Source organism: Carcharhinus amblyrhynchos, chromosome 9, assembly GCF_965287045.1.
Source record: "Carcharhinus amblyrhynchos chromosome 9, sCarAmb.v2.hapA, whole genome shotgun sequence".
Lineage (NCBI taxonomy): Eukaryota > Metazoa > Chordata > Chondrichthyes > Carcharhiniformes > Carcharhinidae > Carcharhinus > Carcharhinus amblyrhynchos.
Window position 1 is genome coordinate 50,114,442 of NC_137332.1, and position 27,803 is coordinate 50,142,244.

The 27,803-nt window shown below is 42.4% G+C and overlaps 1 protein-coding gene across 6 annotated transcripts in view; it reads right to left on the minus strand.

Moving 5' to 3' along the window:
• The window catches only part of LOC145347785 (3',5'-cyclic-AMP phosphodiesterase 4B-like), a 308,064-nt gene that overhangs the window by 67,845 nt on the left and 212,416 nt on the right, over positions 1-27,803 (minus strand). Inside the window, exon 1 of one of the 6 annotated variants that reach the window (XM_080195602.1) lies at positions 24,747-24,788. The exons of the other annotated variants lie outside the window; for them this stretch is intronic. The gene's annotated coding sequence lies outside the window, so the exon portion shown is untranslated. Of the gene's footprint in view, positions 1-24,746; positions 24,789-27,803 lie in introns of those variants that run through there. 6 annotated transcript variants of the gene reach the window in all.

Below are 27,803 nucleotides of genomic sequence, written 5' to 3' on the forward strand. Positions count from 1 at the left end.
TTCAGATAAGTATAATTCCCCGCAGTAAACACAGAAAATACTGGAAAATCTCAGCAGGTCTGACAGCATCTGTGGAGAGAGATTAGAGCCAATAATTCAAATCTGGATGACCCTTCAAAGCTGAAGGCAAAAAAGCATCAGATAGAAACTGCAAATGTGAGGGGGGGGGGTGCGCAGTAACTGAGGAAGATGTCAGACAGAAAGACAAAGGAAATTAAATGGTGGCGAACATGGATGAGAAGGGTACTGATGGTGGCACATTGAGATCAGAATGTGTAAATGGTAGAACGTAAGCAGAGTGTCAAAGGACAATCTAAGACATGTAACAGATGGCTCTGGCTGGGGGCGGGTGGGATGCAGGGTAGTGAACCCAGATGGAAAGTGAGCTAGAAAGTGTGATATTGTCACTGGACTAGTAATCCAGAGTTAGAAGTCTCACAATACCAGGTTAAAGTCCAACAGGTTTGTTTGGTAGCAAACACCACTAGCTTTTGGAGCGCTGCTCCGTCAGGTGAGTGGGAAGTCCCAGAACCAGGATTCAAATCCCACTATGACCTATCGTGAAGTAAAATTCCCTGTTGAATGCTTCAGTCGGCAAGGGCTTGGAGAGTTGAAGGGCCTGTTCCTGTACTGTTCTTTGTTCTTTGAACCTGCTTCCACCATTGAATGGTCTGGAATGTTCAGACAGTGCATTCCAGACCATTCAATGCAGGAACATGTTTTTCCTCGCATCACTTTTGCTTCTTTTGGAAATTGCCTTAAATCTGTGCCCTCTTGTTCTCGATGCTTTCATGAGTGAGGATATTTTCTCCCTATCTACTCTGTCCAGATCTCTCATGGTATTAAATACCTCAATCAAATCCCATCTCAGCCTTCCAAGAAAAACAGTCCTAACTTCTCCAATCTATCTTCATAACTGAAGTTCTTCATCCTTGGAATCATTCTCGTGAATCTTTTCTGCACTTTCAACAACACTGCCATTTCTTTCCTAAAGTGCGATGCCGAGAACTGGACAAAAGAGTTCAGCTGAAGTCAAACTACGTTTTAAGTTAAACTTGCATCCTTCAATCTGGTTATAATTCCTTTATTGTGGAGTCCCATAGGCGTAGACAAAGGTCATAGGTAGAAGAGGGCATTCACAATGTTAAAATGGTGGCGCGGGCTTGTTGGGCCGAAGGGCCTGTTTCCTGTGCTCTGTTGTTCTTTGTTTGCCTTCGTACTCTATGCCCCTATTCATAAAGCCCAGGACATATGTTTTTCAAAATGCCCTCTCAAACAGTCCTCTCATGTTCATTGACTTATTCACATACATACCCAATTTCTCTGCTCCCACACGGCTTTAAAGTTGTATCCTTTATTTTATATTGTCTATGTTCTTCCTAACAAAATTAATTATTTCATATTTCTCGGCATTGAACTTGTCTGTTCAATGCAGCTATCTGTCTTCCAATTCCACCAATTTGTCCACGTCTTTTAGATATTTTACACTATCCTCCTCACTGTTTATAATGCTTCCAAGTTTTGTATGATCTGCAAATTTTGAAACTGTGCTTTAAACACCAAGATCCAGGTTGTTAATACATATCAGGAAAAAACAGTTGTTCCAACAGTCACCACTGAACTTAAATAAAGGTAATTACAAAGGAATGAGGACAGACTTGGCTAAAGGGGACTGGGAAAATAGGTCACAAGTTAGGATGGTATTGAAGCAGTGGCAGATATTTAAGGAGATATTTCATCATTCTTAATGTATATATATTCCTTCAAGAAAACAGGCACTATCTATGATTAACTAAGGAAGTTAAGGATAGTATCAGATTGAAAGAAAAGGCATACAGTGCTGCAAAGATTTAGAGATAGCCAGAAGACTGGGCAAGTTTTAGAAATCAGCAAATGTTGAAATTTGTCAGATGATTGTTTTAAAATGTCCCTTCAACTCAAAAGTAAAACAGATAATTCTGAAGGGAATAGTGAATTCCTGATAAACAACTAATTTTGGAGATATGCCCATGTCACTTCAGGTTACCATGGATGAGACTTGAGAAGCGATAGAAACCCACTGAGGCGTTGCGGCTTTAACACCTTGTACAGAAGCTCACACAACAGAGGGAAAGCTTATGGAACACTCCCAGGAACAGGTCTTCTCTGATCTGTAGGAAATGATGGAGAGTAGAACTCCCTATGGGTCAGAAATACAGTTTATTTAGAGCTTTCTGAACTATTTAAAGGGATTGGATGCAGGAATCTCTGGAATTCTGAATTGTCAGAACTGTTGTGAACTGAGGGAAAAGGGAATTTGTCAAGGTGTGCATTGCTGGTGGTAATTACATCCAGAGGTCACGGGTGGGAGTGGAGTGGTTGTTGATGCTCACTGGCCAGTTTGACTTGGCCTGGTAGGGACTGAATGAGCTCAGCTGGAGACCTGTGAGAAGCTTTTTGGACTGCTCTTTGACATTACATGTGTGCCCAACGTGTGGTGTAAAGCTACAGAAAAGTACCTGTGTTCACATGTAATGTACAATTTGTCTCTTGCTTAGTATTAAATTATGAGAGTGGAGTTAAGGCCTAAATCAGTTCAGCCAAGATCTTATTGAATGGCGAACAAAGCTCAAGGGGGGCAAATGACTGAATTCTGCTCCTGTTTCTTATGTGAAACTTTTAAGTCATGCTGAAAAGAGACATGCTGTCAAAGCTTTTCATTTTGCATTCATCAGGACAGAAGCAGGAATGCCAAACTTTAAAGAGAACAATTTATGCTGCATGAGAAAAGGGGTGCAGATTGGTTGGCAAGTCAGCTTGGAATGGTCAAGACATTGCCGCAACAAATGCACCAGAGAGATGTTGTCCCCCATGCTGTTGTTTATTCAAAAAATATGCAATGTCTGTACATATTCTTTTTGCCTTCAGAGGCCAGGCCCCACATACGATATGTAGCTTCTAGCAAGTATAAGTGAGCTACATTATGAACTTAGCTGATAATGTTAAACTTGTAATTCTTAGCATGCTTGAGATTGTTTAGTAAGAATCACCCAATCACATCAAATGTTAGACATTATGTTCTGAGTTTTGAAAGCAAGGCTTAGTTGAGCATGGTCAGCACTTTGCTTTTTATGAACAGCTGAAAGGACATGTTGTTCAATGTCATCTACTGAATTTGAATGTATTAAACCCAAGATTGTGCCAGTGTTCATTTCCAAGTATATGGTGAGACACAATTCACGAGTGAGCGGTTGTGCAGAGTGAGTTTGAACAAATTGGTTATTGGATTATTAATCTACGCCATACCCAATGACTCATTTACATGCACAAATTTATTTTACTGTTCAATCTGATCCATTGTTGCCTCAATAGATGGCTGCACCATAAGCAATACTCACTTTGAAAAAGGCCTGCACTGTAAATGCATTCAAACAGAAACATTTTAGCAGTGCAATTAATGATGCCACCAAACATGTAATGAATCTGTCTGATCATGTACTCCCCTAAAGCAGGAAGTTTGTCCTCATGCATGGCTTCAATTTTGGTGCTCTTACGGGATGAGGTATTTGAGCAGTTTGAATACTTCTATTCTCAACTATCAGCAACAGTGTGCAAAAAAAATGCTGAGTCCTTGAACGTGCACCTAGATGTTTTAGCATATGTATATTGTGGGATTCCCAATGACTTTTCGAACTTTCACATGCAGCCTAAAAGTTTGGTTGCATTATGAGGCATCAAGGCCAAGCCAGACACAGATATTTGCAGAACAGATAAAAAGATTGGAAAAGTCATCCTTCACAACCATGACTATATTGCCAAAATGCACACCATTCTTAATCACTGATCCAAATTCATATCCATTGAACCTGCTGCCAAGCATGACCAGACAGCCTTGCTCAAAGGCAAATTACAAAAATATTTATTAGACTAGTGTAGGGGTAACATGCTGCTTTGGGGTGTATATGATAGGATTCATCCTTATGGTTCACTGTGTCAACATATGTATCAGCTGCCAAAGACACGCAAAATTGATATCCCATTATCTTGCCCAATCTTATCTCTGAGTAGTACAGCACAACATGAATTTGCCAAATGGTTCAGTGAGTTGTTACAACCAGTTCTGAGCGAATATTTCACATATATGATGATGGATTCTTTCACGAAGACTGGACATGACCTGCACATCGACAATAATGCCGTGTCTACATGTTTGTTTGATATTGTAAGTCCAGTTTATTAATATGCAATTCAAGAAAGCCATAGACATTTGCACTACTTTACTATATCATGGCAAGGTAGACCTGTCGCCATGATCTGAATCTGCATTCATTGAAGTTCTCAGCTTCAACTCATGCAATTTTAGCATGGATTCCTCTCTAGGGCCGGCTCTCACTAACGGCCTGGGACATTTGCTCACCACGCAGGCGTGACGTTGAAGTTTGATATGATTTATTATTGTCACATACAGTGAAAATGATTGTTCATTACGCACTATACAGACAAAGCATACCATATATAGGGAAGGCAACGAGAGAGTGCAGAATGTAGTGCTACTGCCACAGCTAGGATGTAGAGAAAGATCAACTTAATGCGAGGTAAGTCCATCCAAAAGTCTGATGGCAGGAGGGAAGAAGCTGATTTTGAGTCGGTTGCTACGTGATCACAGACTTGTGTATTTTTTTTCCTGACGGACGTGGAGTCCTTGATTATGCTGGCTGCTCTTCTGAGGCAGCAGGAAGTGTAGATAATATAGTGTAGATGGGAGGCTGGTTTGAATGATGGCTGGGCTTCAATCACAACCTATTGTAGTTTATTATGGTCTTGGACAGCGAGGAGCCAGACCAAGCTGTGATACATCCAAAAAGAATGCTTTCTATGGTGCATCTGTAAAAGTTGGTGAGAGTTGTAGCAGATAAGCCAAATTTCCTTAGTCTCTTAGAAAGTAGAGGCGTTGGTGGGCTTTCTTAACTATAGCGTCCACATGGAGGGGTTAGGACAGGTTATTGATGATCTGGACACCAAAAACTCGAAGCTCTCAACCATTTCTACTTCGTCCCCACTGATGTAGACAGGAGCATGCCATCCACTACGCTTCCTGAAGTCAATGTCTATCTCCTTTGTTTTGTTGACATTGAGGGAGAGATTATTGTTGTCGCACCAGCTCACCAGATTCTCTCTTTCCTTTACTGTGTCTCGTCATTGTTTGAGATCTGACCCACAACAGTGGTGTCATCAGCAAACTTGAAAATCGAGTTGGAGGGGAATTGGCCTTACAGTCAAAGATGCATAAGAAATATAGTAAGGGGCTGAGGACACAGCATTGTGGAGCACCGGTATTGAGGATGATCGTGGTGTAGGGTGCATCAAAACTATCGTGTTGGATAACGGCTACCTCAATCACAGCATTCCTCACTGCATGCTCACAAATTGTCCTGAGAAGTGCCTAGTATATTTCAAATTACTCTGGAAGGGTAAAGTGTTGCAAAAATTTGAGCAACAGGTAAAGCTAGCCATTTATTGCTGCTACTGTACAGTGGCAACACGTGGTGTTTTCCATCAACAGAATGCTGCCATCAAACCAAATGGACATTCTGTCTGCTACACAGATGAATAATGTGGTGTATGAATTTCACTGCTGGTGCAATGCCAGATTTATAGGCCATTCATGCCAATGACAGTTTTCCATCAACAGAATGCTGCCATCAAACCAAATGGACATTCTGTCCACTACAGAAATGAATAATGTGGTGTATAAATTTCACTGCTGGTGCAATGCCAGATTTATAGGCCATTCATGCCAATGGCAGGCAGATTGCATCAATCTGCCCATCCTTTCAGCTGTTTGCAACAGAGTACTGACTGTACTCAACCAACCCTGCTTGCAAAATCAGAACATAAGTCACATGTGATTCTGCGATTGGGTCACATTTGCAGAACAATCCAACACTACACAAACAACCAATTTAAGATTATCAGTTGGGATTGCAATTTAGCTTACAGGGCAAAATGAATATGTCCAGGGATTGCATCTTTTTAATGTAGACTAAAGGTTGGGGAAAATAGCTCCCTGGTGCATTTGCCGTGGCAGACTATCCTGAGCAGAAAGATATTCCAAAATGAAAAGCAGAATTAGAGTTGAATTGCCAACCAATCAGAACCACTTTTCTTATGCAGTATAAATTGTTCCCTTTGAAATCTGACCTTCTAGGTTATGTCCTGATGAGTGCAGACAAAAAACTTCAACAGTATGTCCTTCATTCAGTAATACTCAAGCTCTGTATTACCAATCGACCAAATTATCAAATGTTTTGTAAACTTTTCACTTAACTATTTAGCAATGCCACAACACAATAAGGTTTACACACGATGAGCTGAATTTCTGTTTCTGAATCCTGATCCCACCGTTGGAATTAAACATATGTTTCCACATCCCACAAATACTGATGGTAGGACCCAGAGTAAGATTTTGCTGGAAGTTGCCACTTAGCTGGCAACATCTTGGAGCCCTATTCAGTTAAAGGCAGCAGGCAAGCTCTCCACTGTGAAGGGGCAATAGGAAGCTATCTAGCACTGAAAAATTGGCAGGCCCAGGAGGAGAGATGGAGGTGGGGTCTGCTGATGTAGGAGGGAGAACCAAAAGTCATCCTATGAAGATTTTTGAAAGTATCACATTAAAATGTGACCAAGCTGCTTGACCATCATTGTGGAGGGGAAACACTTTCATTGCATTGCCTATGTCCATAGCTGTGGCCCTCTGGCAATCAGGGCTGAGGGATGCTTGAGGGGATGGTTTGGGATGGTGGTAAAGGGTCGTTGAGAATTATAGGAGGTATTGCTGGGCTGCCGAGAGACTATTTCCATTTCAAGATCAACCTCCTGTTGTGATTGGTACCTTGTACGAAGGCTGGAAAATCCAGTTGGTGTCATGAGAATGCCATTAATTAAACCTTCAGTGAGCTTAATTGGATACTCACCATGAATGGTCATGTAACCAATCCTGTCATCGCCCCACTTGTTACAGAATCCCATGGCGGTGGAAACTTGCTGTGCGGATAGCCTGACATGGATTTCCCTACCCACCCCCATCTTGAGACTAGTCTCCATATGTGCTTGAAAGTTCAGCTTGATATATTATTTGTTCCTTCCACAGTTATCGATTAATCTATGTCTCCTGCATTTTCTGTCTTTGTTCCACAGCACATATTATAACATGTATAGAAAAATATTATTATATTGCAATTCATCATCACTGCCTGGGATTTTGTAATGTACTGTCCCATCTCTCAGCAGCAATATCACTGTCCTATTTGATTGTATTTTGGTTAACCTTTGCTACCTAGATTCTATCTGGTTCAATTGTCTGTAGAACTGCTACCATACAAATAAAAACAGTTTGGGGGTGATGACATTTCTGTATAAAAAGCTTGATGACTGAAACTTTTGTAAACTTTGATTTGATTTATTTTTGTCACATGTATTAATATACAGCAAAAAGTATTATTTCTTGCAAGCTATACAAAGGATACCATACATAGAGAAGGAAAGGAGAGAGTGCAGAATGTAGTGTTATAATCACAGCTAGAGTCTGAAGAAAGATCAACTTAATACGAGGCAGGTCCATTTAAAATTCCGATTGCAGCAGGGAAGAAGCTGTTTTTGAGTCAATTGTTATGTGTCCTCAGACTTTTGTATCTTTCTCTCGATGGAAGAAGGTGGAAGGAAGTATGTCCACGGGACGTGGGTCCTTACTTATGCTAGCTGACTTTCCCATGCAGTGGGAAGTGTAGACAGAGTCAATAGATGGGAGGCTGGTTTGAGTGATGGACTGAGCTTCGTTCACGACCCTTTGTAGTTTATTGCAATCTTGGGCAGAGCAGGAGCCAAACCAAGCTGTGATACTACCAGAAAGAATGCTTTCTATGGTGCCTCTGTAGAAGTTCTACAGAAAGTTCTACAGAAGAAATCTAGTGTTACAGTTAATGTAGTGCATCTTAGCAACTTGCAGCTAAATCCATCCATATTTCAGTGTAAATCCAGCGCAAGACTGCTGTTAAAAAAGTCTTTGGAAATTCGTGCCTCCAATTCATTTCCTTTCAGACAGTAAAACAAGGGCATGTATGTTCTTTCAATCTATGTCTCTTCTGAGACAACAGAATTTCCTTCCAGTTAATCTAGTTACTAGCCTGATTCAAACACCTACTCCATGTCTGGACTGGTGCCAACAAGGCTGAATATTTATACAGTCTCTGTAGGGACTGAGGTCTGAGAGACTGTAATGTCTGTAGGAGACATGCGGTCCAGCAAGAAAAGTTCACTAAAATGTCATAAGCTTATCTTAACAGGAAAAAGTGATGAAGGCACAATGTTTATTTTTTATTTTAGAAGAGAATGGTAATATAACGGGCAGCATGGTGGCAGTAGCTAGCACTGCTGCCTCACAGTGCCAGGAAGCTAGGTTCAATTCCTGCCTCCAATGACTGATGCCTCCGGATTACTTCCACAGCCCAACGATGTGCTGGTTAGGTTGACTGGCCATGCTAAAGTGTCCAATATTGTCAGGTAGATTAGGAGAATAAATACATGGGGTTTATGGGGATAGGGCTAGAATGGGATTGTTGTTGTGCATGCTCAAAGGGCCGAATGGCCTCTTTCTGCACTGTAGGGATTCAATGATTCCATGATTATGACCCCAAATTAGATTTTTTTAATATTTTGTTGCATTTTCTAATATTTAGGACTTGCAATGAATGGCAGCTTGTAATTTCCGGCAACAGAAGAACAGGAATTTCATAGTTTTATCAAAAATAGCGCTTTACATGGACAGTATGTAGTGGCCATGGGAATGCCATTTTTCAGTAACAAGATGCTGCCATCAGTCCAAATAGATATTCTGGCTATCAGAGAATTGAGTAATGGCTTGTATGAATTTCAGTGCCACTGCAATGACAGATTCATAGATCATACATTCCAACGATTGACTGTTCAAATTAAACAAAATGGGGGCAATTCTCCCATCCTGCTGTGTTGATTTTTTAGGGCAGTGAGCTGAGAGAATCATGGTGACGATGTGTCGGGTTCCTGCAAGTATTCGCATCCCCCTAGCATCTCCCAGCACTGGCCTTCTGGCACAGTCTACTCCTTGCCACAAATTGGCGGGGAGACGAGGTTAGTATTTAAATGATATTTTAAATATCATTTAAATGTTACTAGTGAGCCTGGGACTGAATTCTCTGGCCTCCTCCACCCTGCCAGAGTGTTTCACTCCAGTGGGGTTTAGGGTAGCTCCCCACATTTGGGGAGCTGGTGGCCTGTCCCTGCTAAAGTGAAGGGGGAGGCAAATGGGGCCCTGGGGGGTTGAGCAATTGGGGGGGGGGAAATGGTGCCCCCTGGGCATGGGCATCCTGGCAGTGCCAGCCTGTGCCCCCTGGCATTGCCCAAGGGGCAAGCATGCCCTGGGGGCACTTTGGCACTGTCCATCAGGCATGGGGCAGTGCCAAGGAGGCAGTGCCTGGGGGGCAAGCAGCAGAGGGGGGTCTCATTGCCACTCTGCTATTGGGATGGATGGAGATGGGGGGAGGCCAGTGATCAGTGTGGGCTTGTTGGGGGGGCGGGGGTACGTGGGAGGGGATTTTCACTGCACAGGGAGGGGGTGCTGGAGGTCAGGGCGGTTCAGGATAGGATGGGACAGGCGAGGGGGGTCGTCTGGCCCAGGAATGGTCAGGGGGCGGGGGGACCACGATCAGGCCATGGGAGGCGGGGGGTGGGTGGTAGGGGTGGCAGCACTATGGGCCTGGGCTGGCGAGGCCCAGTGATTGGGAGGCTGACAGTTCGGGGCCACTGCGCATGCTGGTTTCAGCCTCCCCATTGGGAATAGATCCCACCACCTTAAATGTAATGATATTCACTCTGGTGCATGCAAAGAGTGGGGGAGATTCTAGTGTGAATCCCACTGAAAAAAAAAGCATGAATTACTCCAGTTTTCCCACAAATTCAATACTTAGAACTTTTTTGGGAGAATTCTGTCCAATGTGCCTTCAGATGTTCATAACGGAGAGGTTGTGAGGTAGTGGTAGTGTGACCAGACTAGCAATCGACAGGCCCAGGATAATGTTCAGGGGACACAGGGTTGAATTGCCCAAGCAGCTAGTAGAACTTAAACTGATTTGATAAATATGGAATTAACAAACAAGGAATAGTGATCATGAAACCATTATTGATTTATGTAGAAACCTATCTGATCCACTAATTTCCTTCCTACCTGATTTGGCCTCCATATGACTCCAAACCCATAGAAATATTGTGCACTCTTCAAAGCTGTTAGGAAGCCTCCAAAAGAGAATGAAACTGGATGAACCACTCAACATCCTACTGGGCACTTGAAATGACAATAGCAAACCCAGCCCTGTCTACAGTGCAAAGTCCTCCTTAGTTACATCTGAGAGTGCTGTTCCACAGATCAGCCATGCCTGACAAAAATCTCACTCATGGAATGATACCTTACAAACAATGTACCGGACACCACCATCATTATCCTGTCCCACTGACACAACAGACCCACCAGAAGTGACAGCATAGCGATATGCAGTCAGGAGGGATCTGCTCAAGTCAGCTCTGGAACCTATGAAGGCACATGGCATCAGGTCAAACATGGGAAAGGAAATCTGCTGGTTACACCTACCATCTCCCACCTCACTAAATGAATCAGCACTCATTCATGTTGCACACAACTGAGGATAGCAAGGGAACATGATGTATTCTGGGTGGGGGATTTCAATGTCCAACACCAAGGGTGGCTTGGTAGTATCACTACTGACTGAGCTGGTTGAAGGATATTAATACTGGGCTTGGTTGTGATATGTGGTGAAAGAACCATAAAGAGGGAAAAATATTCCTAACCTCATCAAGCATCAAGCAACCTGTCATGGGCGTATCTGTGCATGACAGTATTGGTGCGAGTGACCAGCGCACAGTTTTTGGGAGACAAAGTGCTATCTTCACATTAAAGATACCCTGCATCATGTTGTGTGGCGCTATCACCATGTCAAATAGGATAGATTTTGAATAGATCTAGCAACTCAGAAGTGGGCACATATGGGATGCCATGGGCCATCAGCAGCAGTATTGTATACTGTCACAATATGGAACCTCATGGTCTGGGCATATCCACCACTCTACCATTTACATCAAGCTAGAGGAATCAATTATGGTTCAATGAAAGGTGCATAACAGCTTGCCAGGAACAGCTCCAGGCAAACCTAACAATGAGTGGCAACTTGATGAAGCCACAACATGAAATACTCACAGATGAAAGCAGCATGTGATAGACAGAGATAAACAGTCCCACAATTAATGGATTAGATCCAAGCTCTGTGTCCTGCCACATCCAGTTATGAATGGTGGTGGACAATGGATAACTGGCAAGAGCAGATGACTCCACCAATATCACAATCCTCAATAATGGAGGACCCAGAACCATAGTGCAAAACACACGGTATTTGCAACAAACTTCACCGAAAGTGCCAATTGGATGATCCAATTCGGTTTCCTGCAGTTCCCAGCATCATGGATTAATTCGATTTTCTTGAAGTGATTTCAAGAAATGGTTGAAGGTATGGATACTACAAAGGCTAAGGGCCATGACAGCATTCCAGCAATAGTACAGAAGACTTCTGCTCCAGTATTAACTGTGCCTTTAATCAAGTAGTTCCAAACACCTACAACACTGGCCTCTAATTAGCAATGTGTAAAACTGCCTAGGAATGTCCTATCCACAAAAAAATTGGACAAATTAAATGTTACTGTTCAAACAGTCTACTCCTGATAATCAGCAAAGTGAAGGAAGTGTAGATGACTGTGCTATTAAGCAGCACTTACTCAGCAATAACCACCTTGTTGTTGCTCAGTTTGGGATCTGCCAGGGCCACCTCGCTCCTGGCCTTACTACAGCTTTAGTCCAAACTGGACTAAAGAGATGAACTTAAGAAGTGAGATGAGAATGATTGCCTTTGACATCAAAGCAGCGTTTGACTGAATGTGGCATCAAGGAACCCAACGGTATCGGGGGGAAAACTCTTCTCTGGTTGGAATCAAAGCTGATATAAAGAAAGCTGGCTGTGGTTGTTGGACGTCACCACTCTCAACCTCAGGACATCATTACAGGAGTTCCTCAGGATAGTGTCTTAGGCCCAATCATCTTCAACTGTTTCATTATAAGATCAATAGTGGGGATGTTCGTTGATGATTGCACAATGTTGAACATCATTCGTGATTCCTCTAAAACTGAAGCAGTCAATGTCTCTATGCAGGAAGAACTGTACAAAGCTCACGCCTGAGTTGATAAATGGCAAGTAATATTCATGCCACAATGTGCCAGACAATGACCATGTGCAATGAGAGAGAATCCAACCATTTCCCCCTGACAAGCAACTGCATTTCCATTACTGAATTCCCCTACTATTAACATCCTGGGGGTTACCATTAACCATAAACTAACCACATCATTGAGGGAGACTTCATCCTGTGTGATACAACAGGCAGGTGAGTACATGTAAGTGGAATTCAACTGGTAAGTCATTTTTTTAAATAGCCTTGTTAAACTATCTGAGCAGCAGTTAACTATCAATTAACTGAAGGTATTTTGCCTGAATAGGCGTTGATTATTGTAGCAGGAAGCTAAGCTAGGGGGTGACATTGCCCAGTCCTCTATACGACAGGGACTTTTTCAGTTGCACAATCAGTAAGTGGTGCATGATCAGTGAGAGAGAGAGACTCAATCCTGAGCAGGACACAGACTCAGTTAATATATTTGGAAATTTGTATTGGTACGTTTCAAGTTTTTCATCCTTTTTCACAGAACTAGTGGTTCAGGTCTGAAATGCACTGGCTGGGAATGTGGCAAAGGCAGGTTCAATCAAGGCATTCAAGAGGGCATTAGATGATTGTTTCCTTTTAATTAGTGTACAGGAGTACGGGAAAAAAGCAGGGGAATGACAATAAGCACGATGCTTATTTGGGAGAGCCAGTGCAGCTTTACGAGAAGGTCAGAGCTTGATTTTTCTGCAGGATAACCCACCTCCTGGCTCCCTGAAGCCTGACCACCATTCACAAGGCATAAATCAGAATGTAACGGAATATTCTCCACTCTCCTGGATGTGTGCAGTTCCAACAATGCTTGAGAAGCTCAATGCCATCCAGGACAAAATAGCCTGCATGATTAGTATCCAATCCATTATCTTCAACATCCGCTCCCTCCACCACTGACTGATAGTGGCAACAGGTGTATACCATCTGCAAGATGCACAGCAGTAACTTGCCTTGACAATGGTGTTCCAAACCCACCACCTCTACCATCGAGAAAGACAAGGGCAGCAGGTGCATGGGAACACCATCGACTGCAAGTTCCCTTCCCATAGTATAAATTGTCGTGACTGTTTGAAATTTGCCTTTTTTGCATTTGTCCTGATGAGTGTGAAACAAAAACGCTGTGGCAACATCTCTATTTCCAGTGATTCGTTTTTACCATTTTGGAATTCATTGTATTCCTGGATGTTTTGGATTTCTTTTCTCTTAGCAACAGTGAGAGGTGATATATTATTGGAATAAATAAGTTTAATTTTCTTTTTCAGTGACTATTCAAGGAAGGAGCAATTACTTGTGACTTATGAAGATAGATTGTACAATCAACAATGATATTCCTGCAGGTGTAGAAAAGGCATAGGGAATCAGCAGGTTAGTATGAGTGGATGGAGTGCCAAATTCCTTTTACTGGAAATTTTCCCAATTGCTATATTTTGGGTGAAAGCACACATTTCATGCAATGGGTTAGTGAGTGGGCCAAAATGTGGCAGATGGAGTTTAACATGAGGTTACCCATTTTGGCTGGAAAAATGGAAAGATGACTTGCTATCTAAACAGACAGAGTTCGGGGTGCTTCGATGCAGAGGGATTTTGGTGCCCTCATACATGAGTTGCAGAAAACTAATATGCAGGTGCTGCAGCTAATAACGAAAGCAAATGGAATTTTAGCATTTATAGTTACGGGGATAGAGCGTACAAGTAGTGTTGCTGCCACCTCATTGTTTAGAAGAAACACAGCAAAAGGCAGCAGTGTCCTCTAGTTAAATCCTTGTCATCACATTAGAGTCAAAGGCAGCATTAATCTTGTTAATGGTATCTAGATGTCCAAAGGGAAAATCACCGGGGGGTGGTGGGTAAGTGATGTACTTGCTGTGCAGAAAGAGACAACACTTAAAACACAGAGCGGGTTGCATTTTCTCTCAATGGACGGGAAAGTCGGGACTGTTTCTGCGTCCTGAACCTGTCCCGGGGTAGAAAAATCACTCATTTTCATGGAGACAGGTTCTCTGTCATTTTACAGGACATTAAGGGATCTCAGGGACCTTCCAGTTTAAAGATACAGCAGGCTGTAATGAAGAAAGGTCATGATGTGGGTATGCCGGCGTTGGACTGGCGTAAACACAGTAAAAAGTCTGACAACACCAGGTTTTAGTCCAACCTATTTATTTGATAATATACTCGCAAGCTTTCGGGTTAGCCCCTTCGTCAGGTGAATGGAGACTTCTGGCCTCAGACAGAGCATATAAAGCACAGACAGTTTAGAGATTACTGATTAGAATGCGAATCCTTACACCTAACCTGCTGTTCAAGACCTGAAGTGGCTGATAATGTGAGTGGAAGGAGCACTGATCACAGTTTAAAGAGATGTGTATTGTCTCCAGACAGTACAGTAAGTGAGGTTTTGCAAACCCAGGCAAGTCACGGGGGTTACAGATGGGTTCATGTCGCACTATCTGTAACCCCCGTGACTTGCCTGGGTTTGCAAAACCTCACTTACTGTACTGTCTGGAGACAATACACATCTCTTTAAACTGTGATCAGTGCTCCTTCCACTCACATTATCAGCCACTCCAGGTCTTGAACAGCAGATTAGGTGTAAGGATTCGCATTCTAATCAGTAATCTCTAAACTGTCTGTGCTTTATATGCTCTGTCTGAGGCCAGAAGTCTCCATTCACCTGACGAAGGGGCTAACCCGAAAGCTTGCGAGTATATTATCAAATAAATAGGTTGGACTAAAACCTGGTGTTGTCAGACTTTTTACTATGAAGAAAGGTAACAGAGGGCATGCTTCAACACTTCAATTTAAAAAGTTTTCCTAGTAAGGCTGTCACTCTTTGTTTGTGATGTGGGGGAAATTGGGGAGGGGGGGAATCCCTCTACACAGCAGCCTGAGGTACTCCTACATGCAGGCAGAGAGGGCTTCTGCGCATGCCACGAAAGCTGGCCCCTGCCCTGCCTCTGGGTACTTATCTCCAGCCGCCTAAACTAGCTGCTGCTGGTGTGAAAACCTGGAGTCCAATTGAAAAATCCCACTTTTCCTTCAAGACCCTTAATATACCTAATCAATTAGCTGCTAAGTGCAGGCAGGTAGCCCTCTTGGTCTCAATGCACATAAATGGCCTGTACGTAATGTGGAGCTGAGGAACTGCATGCCAGCTGGTGGGGCTCATTTCTGGTCCCACCCACCTCCAATTGGACCGAAAATATAACATTGTGTAGGAAAAGTATAAGCTGAGGAACCCGAGAATTAGGAGGAATAGTCTCTGACCTGTGGGTCCTATTTTTAAAGGAAGCAGCGTGTCATAAGGATAAGAACTAGGCGCAGGAGTAGACAATTTAGCCCCTCAAATCTGCTCTCCATTTAACACAATCATGGCTAATCTCATTGCAGCTTCAATTCCACTTCTCTGCCCATTCATCTTAGTCCTTCAAACCCTTACTAATTAAAAAAGCATGGGCGCAGCAGACTACTTTAAATATGAAAGCATCCCAGCCAGAACAGCATGTATTAATATCTTGAATCTGGCATTAATGGTCTTCACTACAAGAAGGATGTGGAAGCTATTGAGAGGGTGCAGAGGAGATTTACAAGGATGTTGCCTGGATTGGGAGGCATGCCTCAAGAGGATAGGTTGAAGGAGCTAGGTCTCTTCTCCCTGGAGAGACAAAGATTGAGAGGCAACCTGACAGAGGTTTATAAAATGTTGAGAAGTATAGATAGGGTGGATTCTCAGAGGCTATTTTCCAGGGCTGAAATGGTCGCTACGAGAGGACACAGGTTTAAGGTACAGGGGAGATGTCAGGGGTAAGTATTTCACTCAGAGGGTGGTGAGTGAATGGAATCGGCTGCTGTTGGTGGTGGTAGAGGTGAACTCGCTGGTGTCTTTTAAGAGACTTCTGGATGAGTAAATGGGATTTAATGGGATTGAGAGTTACAGATAGGCCTGGTAGGTATGGATATGATCGGCGCAACTTGTGGGCCGAAGGGCCTGTTTGTGCTGTAGTGTTCTATGTTCTATGTCACAGAAAAACGTTTGGAGGTAGTAGCATTCACAGGAGAATAGAAACAGGAGCCTCTTGTTTTCCTTTCATTGTATATCTAGGTATTCCACTTCTTCTAGAATAATCAGATAAATGGGAATTTGCAAATGAAATTCTATTGTGGTTCCTTTACCTTGGTGAGTGTTAGAAATAGGACAGTTCTACATGGTGGTACCGAAAAGCTATGGTTTACAGCAGGTGCCTAAAGTAAACATGATTTTTAAAATATTAAAGGAAAAAGATCCTGAAAAAAGGATTTTACAGGCAAAAGAACGTTTATTTGTAGTTTGAATTCTACTTATGTCTTGGCATCTGATTCAGGAAAGCCAGTAACCCTGTTTATATCTCACTGAATGTGGATGAAGCAAAATCATGAAGAATTGAATAGATTGCATCATTATACTATCATTTGCATATGTTTGCATGGTAGTGGGCGAATACTTATTATGTCCTCCATCACTTCTGATAGTAAAATATAAAGGTGAGCAGAGAATTCAGTGTAACAAGCCATTCCATTTTAAACATCTGCCTTTTCAGGTTATGCAGGTTTGCCAGTTTGTCAACATAAAAGAGGAGATTCATCTTTCAATTCCTTCGTAACTTACATTGTCTTTCTCTTACAATCAGTGTCAAATGGTTTTGTAATATACTTCAGTTCATACGCTATGAAATCTTTAAAACCATTCCAAAGCTCAAACTAACCGCATTTGGACAAGATTGAAAACAGATGGTTGTTTAGTGGTTGAAATATAGCCCTTATTTTCTAGCCATGGATTCTTTCTTGCCTGGTGAAGATACGTACAAACTGGAGATGTGAAAATTGATTTTTTGAAATGGTTCATGAATGAGTTTCACTAGCAACACCAACATTTATTGCCCATCCACACTCACTTGAAAAGATGATGGTGAGCGGCCTTCCACTACATTCCATTTGGCGTGGGTGCATCTAATGTATGACTTGGAGGGAGCATGCAGAAGGTGTTTTCATGTGTCTGTAACCCTTGTCCTTGTCCTTCCCGGTGGTAACAGTTTCAAGTTTGAAGATGCTGTTAAAGAAGGCATAGCACATGCTGCAGTGTAATTTCTATGTGGTATACACTGTTGTCACTGTGCGTAGGTGTCGCAGTGCTGGAGAAAGTGAATGCTTAAAATAATGGCTGGGGTGCTGATCAAGCTGGCTGCTTTGTCCTGGATGGTGTTGAGCTTGTTGAGTGTTGTTGGAGTTTAGTCATCCAAGCAAACGGAGAGTATTCCTTCAAATCCCAAGTTGTGCCTTAGAGATGGTGAACAGGTTTTATGGTGTCAGGTGGTGAGTTATTTGCTACAGAATTTCTACTCTCTGTTCCTGTAATTGATATGGCTGAATAATTTAAATTTCTGGTCAGTGGTAACTCTAGGATGCTGACAGTTTTGGATTTAACTTTGATAATGCTAGGATATCAAGAGGAGATAGTTAGGTTCTCTCTTGTTGAAGAGATCATTGCATGGTACATCCGTGACGGGAATATTACTTGCTACTTATCAGTAAAACCTGAATGTTGTCAAGCTGCACATAGATATGAATTGCTCAGTATCTGAGGAACTCACTTGTTTAAAGAAGCTAAGTAATCAGAATACTAATGGATAGTTATTTCATCATCACCAATTGTCTTCAAATAGCAAGGAAATACTAGTATCGCATCTGGAGCAAGAAACAGCTAATATAAATAATAGACTGACGCTGACTTTAAAGCACTGGTGATGCTCCAATGCAAATACAGCTTTTTTTTTCACTTCACTAATGTGGGTTTGACAGAGTAGAGATCTTCCAAGGTAAGCTCACTAACATCACTTGAATGGTAGGAAAAACAATAAACAATTCATTTAATTTTTCCATCTTTTGCTTTTCTGCAGGGATGCATTAAAATCCAAATTTTCATCCACTCCAGTCAGCATCACAAATCGTAACAGGAGTCTGAATGGAATTTTAATTGATATCAATGCTGAATGCACAGATTTTCTTGTATAAAGTATATTAATTATTTATCATCTGAATTCCACTCATACTATTAATTGATTTTTTTCTTTAACCGATAATGTTTTATACATTCTTTTTCTCAAAGCCAGCATTGTAGTTGGGTTTCATGAAACATGGTGGCCTGTGGTCCCAGCATAGTTCATTTAATATTAAATTTCTCATCCACCTAAGGTTTTCTTGTCTTAATGTATAACTCAGTTGATAAACGATGGTCTCAATTGCACAACAATCTATTAACAATCTTGATTTGCATGAAACAGCTGCAAAAGAGCAGCAAACTAAGTCATGCCAATGTGCATTTGCCATGCAGAAATATCAAACTATATTTTAATTTAAAATAATTAAAAATAGATCTGACTTTCCTTGAAGATTCTGATAGACTCACACTATACCCTAGAGGGAAAAGGGTTGTTACAGTCAATCCTCCTCAATTGCAGGAATTGTCAATGGGCCTTATAAGTGTGGAAATTTTGCCCTCCAGGCAAGGGATGTAGAGCCAATTAATCAAACACCCATTTTATATTACTGATAGATTTATGTTTATTGTTTGAGGTTATCTGGATTAAGAGAAACACGACAAGATTAACTTGTCAGTAAGCTTTCTATAAACATACTCCAGTAGGATCATGAAGGCATATGTAACTCCAGGGCTGGGATTCTCCCAAGAAAATTCTAAATCTCCAATTTGCGGGAAAATGGGAGTAAATCATGGTAGCTTTTTTAGTGTGATTTCCAGAATGAATCTCCGACACTCTGTGCATCACAGAGTGCTCTAGTGTGATTCACTCAAATTCTGTGGGTGGAGCCTATTTGCACCCGAGAGGCCAGCAGCATAGCGCTGAGGCCACTGCACATGTGCCAATCTGTCAGCACAAAGATTGGCACATGCACAGTGACCCTGCATTGCTGGTCTCCAGATCGCTGGCCAACCCTGCAACTCCCTGATCGCTGGCCTTCCAACCATCCCCCTCACCCCTCATTGCTGGCCTCCCAGGCCTCCATAGGCCAGCCCCTATATCTTCCCTCACGGCGGCCAGCTCCAATCATTGTCCTCCCTCCCTCTGCCTGTGAACCCCATGCAGAGTGGCAGCAGGACCCACTACACCTGCTGATTGCACTTCCAATAGGCCCCGCCACTTCAGCACTACGTAATGCCCAGTGGGCAGTGCCAAGGTATCCCTTGGGCAGTACCAGGGTGCCAGCTGGCACTGCTCATTGGGAACTCCCCCCTTGCTCCCGAAACCCTGACAGGCCTCAATGGCTTTCTTCCTTTCAACTGAGTTGGCTGCCTATTCCCTGTTAGTGGGGAGCAGTTGTAAATCCCAGTGGAGCGAACCACTCCTGGCCGGGCGGTGGGCCCGAAGACTTCAGCTCCAGCCTGCTAATGAAATTCAAATCGTGATTTCCATATGGTAATTGGAAAATGGCATGCAGCTGACTACTCTGGAAATCTTAGCCGCTGAGGCTGTGGGGCCTAGTGCGAAGCCCGCGAAATGGCCTCCACTGATGTCTTCAAACCCGGTGCGCTCCTTGATGCTGCAGCCCAGCGGGCTGCAGCATCACTCCCCTTCCCCCCCAGCTATAGAAGTGAAGGAAGACCCTCCATTCTAAACTTGCTGTGCAATTTATCTTTGATCCACTATCTTCAGCAATTGCACCAAGGGTGAAAGTTCATTGCTGATTGCATAGTGTTTAGTTCCATTCTCTATTCCTCAGATAATGAAGCAGTATCAGACAAGTTGAACACCATCCAGGTTTGGGTGATATGGCAAATAACATTCCAACAGTAAGTGCTAGGCAGTGACCATCTTCAACTCGAGACTAGCTGACAACGTGCTTCTGACATTCAAAGCACCCTCCATTATTAAAATTGTGGTAATCACCATTCAACTGGGCAAGCCATATAAATGCTGTGACTACTCATTTAAGTCAGGGGATTACTTTTCAGCAAGTGCAACAACCTATGTTGATATACTTGCTGGGATCTTAAACGGTTTTGTATCGTACACAATTAACCCATTCCTGTTTTGCCAACAAGATCAGCTTCACGCCCAAAAAGGGCGCAAAGCCAATTGGCACGGGATTGAATATACTTCAATCTTATTAGCACATCCAGGTTGCCTGCTTCCAGCCTCCCACACACATCCCCCTCACCAGCAGCACGACCTCGCAACTGCAAGAATCACTACTGGTCTCCACCAGCGGAGACCAGGTGTGATGGCCACACTGGGGAAATCAGAGGCCATTGAAGCCCCCAGATGGTTGAGGTCTTGGCCAAGTAGTGTCCATCAGGTACTGCCAGTTGGCAGTGCTCACCTGGCACTTTGGCATTGCCCAGTTGGGCACCATAAGTGTACCAGGGCGGTGTCTGTGGGTGTGCATTGAGTGGGGAGGGGTGGAGTATGACTTGGGGGGGTGGTTTCGGGGATGTACAATGACGAGGGGCTTATGTGGGGGGAGCTCTGCAAAGGGGGTCATGCAGAAAGGGTGTCATGCAAAGGTGCTATGCAAGTGGGGGTGGCATGCAAGAGAGGGATATGCAGTGAGGGGACTATGCAATGGAATGAAGTGTAGGGAACTATGCAAAGGGAGGGGGCAGGTGGGCTTTACGGGGGGCCACCAGGGGATTCATTGGGAGGGTCCTGATGCCGGCAACTTGTGTTGATGTGTGGAGGGGAAAATATGCAGCCAATGATTAGTGGGGAGGGAGGAGGTGGGGCAGGTGGTGGCACATGGTGGGATGTGGGCAGAGGTCTCCCAGTTCAGAGAAATCGGGATGCCTTGTGCAATGGCACCTGAGCATTCTGAAGCCAGCGTCCCAGTGAGTTTAGGCTCCATCCCCTCCCCTACCAGTGCAAATCACCCTGTTGTTAGAAAACTCGAAGTGTGGGAAGATTGCAGTGCAGAACCTGCCCAAAAAACACACCTGTTTTCAGACTTTTATGACACTGAGAATTTTTTTTGCAAAATTCGCCCAGTGTCTTAGACATCAGAAATATAATAAAATGTTCCAATGTATTGTGGAGAAGTGTATTAAAGCATAATTAGACATCACGCCACATGGACAATGTTAGGGTAGATGTCCCAAAGTTTGCTAAAAGTGGTTGATTTTCATAGAATCCCTACAGTGCAGAAGGACGCCATTTGTGCCATCGAGCCCGCACCAACAACAATCCACCCAAGCTCTAGCCTCATAACCCCACATATTTACCCTGCTGATCTCTGTCACACTAAGGGGCAATTTAGCACGGCCTATCAACCTAGCCCACACATCTTTGGACTGTGGCAGGAAACTGGAGCACCCAAAGGAAATCCAAGCAGACACAAGCAGAACGTTTAAACTCCACACGGACATTACCCAAGGCCGCAATTGAACCCAAATTCCTGGTGCTTTGAGGCAGCAGTGCTAACCACTGTACCAACAACCGCCCCTAAGGAGCATCTTAAAAGTATAAAGCAAGGTAGAGGTTCAGAATTTTTGGGACAGAGTTCCAGACATTAAGGCTAGGCAGTGAAAGACATGATCTTCAGTGGTGGAGGAAATATAAGAAGGGCTGCTTGTGTTATGATCCTGGTTGAGACTTCATTTATACTGAAAGAATTAAGTCATAGGATTCCCCGGTTTAGATAAAAGATCTCTTACTGTACAAGAGTCAAACAAAACAAACGAAATACTTTCTTAGGTAACCTCCTACACAGTACCAGAATCAATGGAAATTAAATATTAATTAACTCACAAATTGTGGTCAATTATTAGGTGTAAGCTACACATCAATTGGCAGTTACAACTAAGGCAGATCTTACTTATTCTCTTAGAAGTCTATTCAGCCTATATTACTGTGGCAAAACATGAGAAGCCTATTGCTATAAGCAGCGATTGAAGAAAAATCTGATCAGTGTAGAGAACCAACTTTCACATGCAAAAGATGAATTTGCCAATGAGAAACAAGAACTAATGGGAACACTTGAGTGTCACTCACAGGAAAAGGAATTATTATAAATGAATCAGAATAGTTGGTTGAATGCAGAGTAAAAATCAAAACTCATAAATTGTTGGAACTTCATAATGAAAAGAAACAAAATTCTGAACCTCAACTTGGAAAACATGAAAGAGCTGCGTGGTATGGAAGAGCACATCCAGATGTTGAAAGCAGATAAGGAAAATTTACAAAAAACTGATTTAGAATCTAATGAATAAACTGCAACAGCCTAAGGAAAAATCTTTAACCATGGAAGAAAGATTTTGAAATGAACTGAAGTTGTTCAGCTTATAATAAGGATTCCACAAATGACTTTGAAACTAATCTGATCAGTTGCTAAGCTGAATGAACAGTGTGACGAATGGAACTGAAGGCTTCATTTTTGAAACATCAACAGGAAGATAACAAATGTACACAGAAGACCATAAGATATCTTTTAAATAAGCTAGGAAAACTCCCTGGGCAGGATTTTCTGACCGTGCTCACCGCAAAACTGGAAAATCCTGCCCGAGGTCAATGGAACATGCATGGTCTGTATCCCACTTGTTACGCTTCCCATGGCGGGCGGACAGGAAGATTCTGCAACCTGTATTTTTTTGTATTAATGTTGAGAAACCTATGTGAAAGTTAGTTGTCGCAGACAGCATGATGAATATTTGAAAAGGGGAAGACCACCACAGTTTGCAATCACACCAGCAAGGTTAAAAACACTGGTATAAAATAGAAATACAAGCTGGTTAAGATGTTTCTAAAGAAAACATAATGTATCTTCATTATCTTTGATTGACCAGGACAAGATTATGGCCAAAAACCATAAAATTGTTGGTTTTCCATTCAGAATTTAAAGATGGTGAGGAAGGAGAAAAGGATGATTCTGACTGATGATAATCCTATGATATTTAAATCATGCTTGAATCTGGGTCCCTGATGCTGTGAGACAGCAAAGCTAACCACCATGCTGCCCTTACTCCTGTAAACAAATAGAGCAGACACATAAATGTAGCTAATCCTGCAATGATCATCCTCCATTACCAAGCTAGGAAACCAATGTTAAGCCCTTGGGCTGCACTCATGTCATATATGCCATTCCCAGTTGTGCAATTGCAGCTGAGGTACATCCTTAAGGGTCACAGGTGCCTGAACGTCTCCACCAACACGATAGCACATTAACAAAGTGTTTTGGAGAAGACTGTGTGCAGCTGTGTGACAGCAGCTTCCTTTGAGGCAATGTCATGCTGATTCATTAAATTATACAGTGCAGAAGAGGCCCTTTGGTCCATTGAGTCCACACCAACAACTTAGAAACACCTGAACTCCCATCTGCCAGCACTTGGCCCATAGCCCTGAATGTTATGATATGTCAAGTGCTCACCCCAATATTTTTTAAAGGATGGGATTCCATTGGATGAAAGTACAGTCATGCTTTGCACAAATTTAATGATTGCAAGCATTGCGCCGTTAGCCACATAGCTTCCCTGGAATATGCTGCATATGTCCTACAGCTGTGCTCCATTAATGGTTTGATTTTTTTTGCCTTCTCAAATTTCTCTCCGTATAGTCAATCAGAGCTACTCACAGGTTGCCTCAAGTCCTAATGTCGCATTATTAGAATGTGCAATCTAAGTTAGAGTGGCCAAATCAGTAACATTATAGTTGAGTCTTCATTGTATTTTTCATCTAAGCCTTGACCTCCATGTGTTCAATTATAAAGAGTTAGTGCCTCTTGAATTGTCATGGGAATCATGTAGTGGACTCTTTCCACACTTCATCAGTCTCCTCTGCAGATGAGCAGAGGTAGGGACTAAGTTGGGTTAATGTTATGGAGGTGGAAATAGCCCATCTTAATGATGCTGTGGATACATGGATCAAAGTTGCAAGAGCCTAGTTTAGTCTCAGGCATTTGATATTGTCAGTAACTGGGGAATGGAAGATAATGGCTGCAGTGTTCCCTACATTTAATTAAAGGAAATTTCTGTTCATCCAGTATTAGATGTTGGATAAACAGTCTGATAATTTAACAATAGTGGAAGACTCAAGACGTTGTTATGTATAGCTGGGTGTCATCAGCATACATGTAAAAACTAATGCCATGCTTGTGGATGATGTAACCAAGGTACAGTATGTAAATGAAAAATGGGAGGGAGCATAGGGATAAATCCAAAGAACGACAGAGGTATATGTACAAGAATATGAAGGGAAGATTTTGCAAGTAATTCTGTGGCAATGATTAGATAGCTAAGAATGGGACCAGATGACTGCAGTCCCACCCAGTTGACCATATTGGGTTGGTATTGGAGGAGGACGGCGTGAACAACATATGCAAAGGTATAGACGTGTAAGGAAGGAACAGAACAGATAGTTTACACTTACCAGAGTTCCATGGGATGCCATGGACTTCCTGACCCTCCAAAGTCCCTCCATTACCTAGAAAGCCCAAGTTCAGAATGTGATAAAATAGTCTGCACCTGGCTAGATGTTCATGCCCACAAGAATCTGATCAAAAAAGAGAGATTGAGGCAGCCACGCAGAATGAGGGAAGGAGCTTGCAAACATTTAAATGAGGCTGGCCGATTTGCCTAGCTTTGGCTAGAGGGAGAAATTTGCAGTGTAACTCTCACCTTGAAAGTCAGTTCAGAGATTGGAAGTAATTTGACTAAAAAAGTGCAAAGGAAGCAACTCATTGCGATCTGAGAATAGCTTTACTTAGCAGGTTTATGAAGGCTTGTGTTCTTTTGCACCATTTGTAAAATGTGAAACTCTAAGTAAAAACCCAGTCAAGTCAACTACATTGTCAATGAATTTCATTGGAATCCTGCTGTTTCATGGTGGTAAGGCTGTCTTGGAACAAATGTTAAAATGTCAGGACTATGGGTAAGCACCTCTCACTCCTGATGGCCTCATATAAAAACACCGAAAATAGAAGCAGGAGTAGGCCAATTGGGCCTGCTCTGCCATTCATTTTGATCATGGCTATTATCAAATGGATGTGTGAGAAGCAGACAATCTCCAAGTGACAAGGAGGGATCCTATCACACAAGGAATACTTGAAGTCCAAAATACTTGGTTGTAACCCTCAGAGCAGCAAGAAGAGTTCCAGTGTCTGAAGTATTCTCACCTGATCCTGCTTTCCCCTTCCCCTCATATCCCCTTAGCACCAAGAGTTGTATCTAATTACTCCTTGAAATCACACAACATTTTAGCTCTCACTACTTTAAGTGGTAACAAATTCCACACATTCACCAATCTCTGGATGAAAAACATTCTCCTCACCTCAATCCTGAAAGGTTTATCCCTTATCCTCAAACTATGACACCTAGTTCTGGATTCTCCCACCATCGGGAACATTCTTTCTGAATCCACCCTGTCTAATCCTGTTAGAATTTTATAAGTTTCCACGTGATCTCCTCTCACTCTTCGAAACTCCAATGAATACAATCCTAACCGACTTAGTCTCTCCTCATTTAACAGGCCTGGCCATCCCAGGAATCAGCCTGATAAACCTTCGCTGCACTCTCTCTCTATAGCAAGGACATCCTTCCTCAGATAAGGACACCAAAATTATGCACAGTACTCCAGGTGTGGACTCACCAACACCCTGTGCAATTGCAGTAAAACATCCCTATTCCTACAGTCAAGTCCTCTCGCTATGAAGGCCAATATACCATTTACCTTTATTCCCTGCTGTACCTGTGCACTTATTTTTAGCGATTGATTCATGAGGACACTAACATCTCGCTGAGTATCCACCTCTCTCAAATTACACTCATTCAAACATTTTCCATGTTCTAAATATTAATCTGTCTTCCTTTTATTGCTACCAAAGCTACCTTATATTTATCCACATTATACTGCATATACCCAGGCATATACCCACTCACTCTGCCTGTCTAAATCACGCTGTAGCATCTCTGCATCCTCCCTGCAGTTCACCCTCCCATCGAACTGTGTATCATCTGCAATTTTTTTCAGCCTTTGTTGTTTTTAATTATTGCAGCAGGTTGTTTACATCTCTGGCAGAATGGTGAGGTGGAAGACGAATGTCTTTGCAATCTGAGGAGTTTTACTGTGGAGAGACAGTGGACAATGTTTAACCTTGCCTTGACCAACAAACTCTCAACAATAGCTGGATGGAATATGGATCAGAAGTCAAAACTAGCAAGAAATAAATAAAGGCAGTGAAATATAAAAAAGGAAAAGTGTTACTAAACTGAGCACTGGTCCCTTAGAGAGCAAAACTGGAGAATTAATAATAGGAAACAAGGAAATGGCAGAGACTTTGAACAAGTATTTTGTATCTATTGTAATAGTAGACAACTTACAAAATGAATCTTAAGAATAGTAGAAAAGCAACAGGTAAGAGGGTGGGAAGAACTTAAAACAATTACAGTTACTAGAGAAATGAATTATGAGAACTAATGACTAACAAATCTCCTGGACCTGATAGCCTGCATCCTAAGGTCTTAAAAGAGGTGGGTCCAGAGATAGTGCATGCCTTGGTTGCAATTTTCCAATATTTCCTCAATTCTGGAGAAGTCCTAAAGATTGGAAGACAGCAGATGTAATACCACTATTCAACAATGTAGGAAGTCAGAAAGCAGGAAGCTATTGGCTAGTTGGTTGAATATCTATCTTGGAAAAATGCTAGAATCCATTGTTGAGTAGTAGTAGCAGGGCATATAGAAAATCATAATACAATCAGGCAAAGTCCACATGGTTTTGTGAAAGGGAAATCATGTTTAATTGTTATGGACAGGAGAGAGTTAATTTAAACAATATTAACTTCTTCTCCCAGCACCAGACTGTAAACAAAAAGATATTTTAATTTATTCCCCTCTTTGTAAAAGATGCATTTCCCCAACCCATTGGTTTTGGTGCAGTCCAATTTTCTATAAATAACCCCACAGCAAACTCAAGATAGGATTAACTGAAAGGGTTAGTTTATTTGCACACACACAGGAGGGTCACAATATCATCTCTGCATGCAGACAGTAAAGAGAGGGATGGAAAACAAAGATTTACAGTGCAGAGACCAGAGTGAAAAGAAATGTTTCATATGGTTCCAGAATCAAAGTCCAGATGAGGCATTCTTTCAAGGAGGTTGTTGAGCTGAAAACCAATATTGAGTAATTCACTTTAAAGGTTGTTGACTTTACATGATGAGTTAAGCATGCGGAAATGAATTAGTCCTGTAGGTGATAATACAGAATTTCCAGTAGAAACTGCATAGATGGGGCCAAATGTCTAACCTGGATGCAAAGTCCCTTGTCTGTGAAGCTGCTCATTAGATGTTAAAAAAGCAGATGTGACTTTGCAGTTAAGCAAGGGATATTACTGGTCCCACAAGGCAGGAACACATGCCACATGACTCCCAAATCCCCACACTGTCTTTCACAACCAATATGTATCCCTTAGGATCTGGGTTTCTTC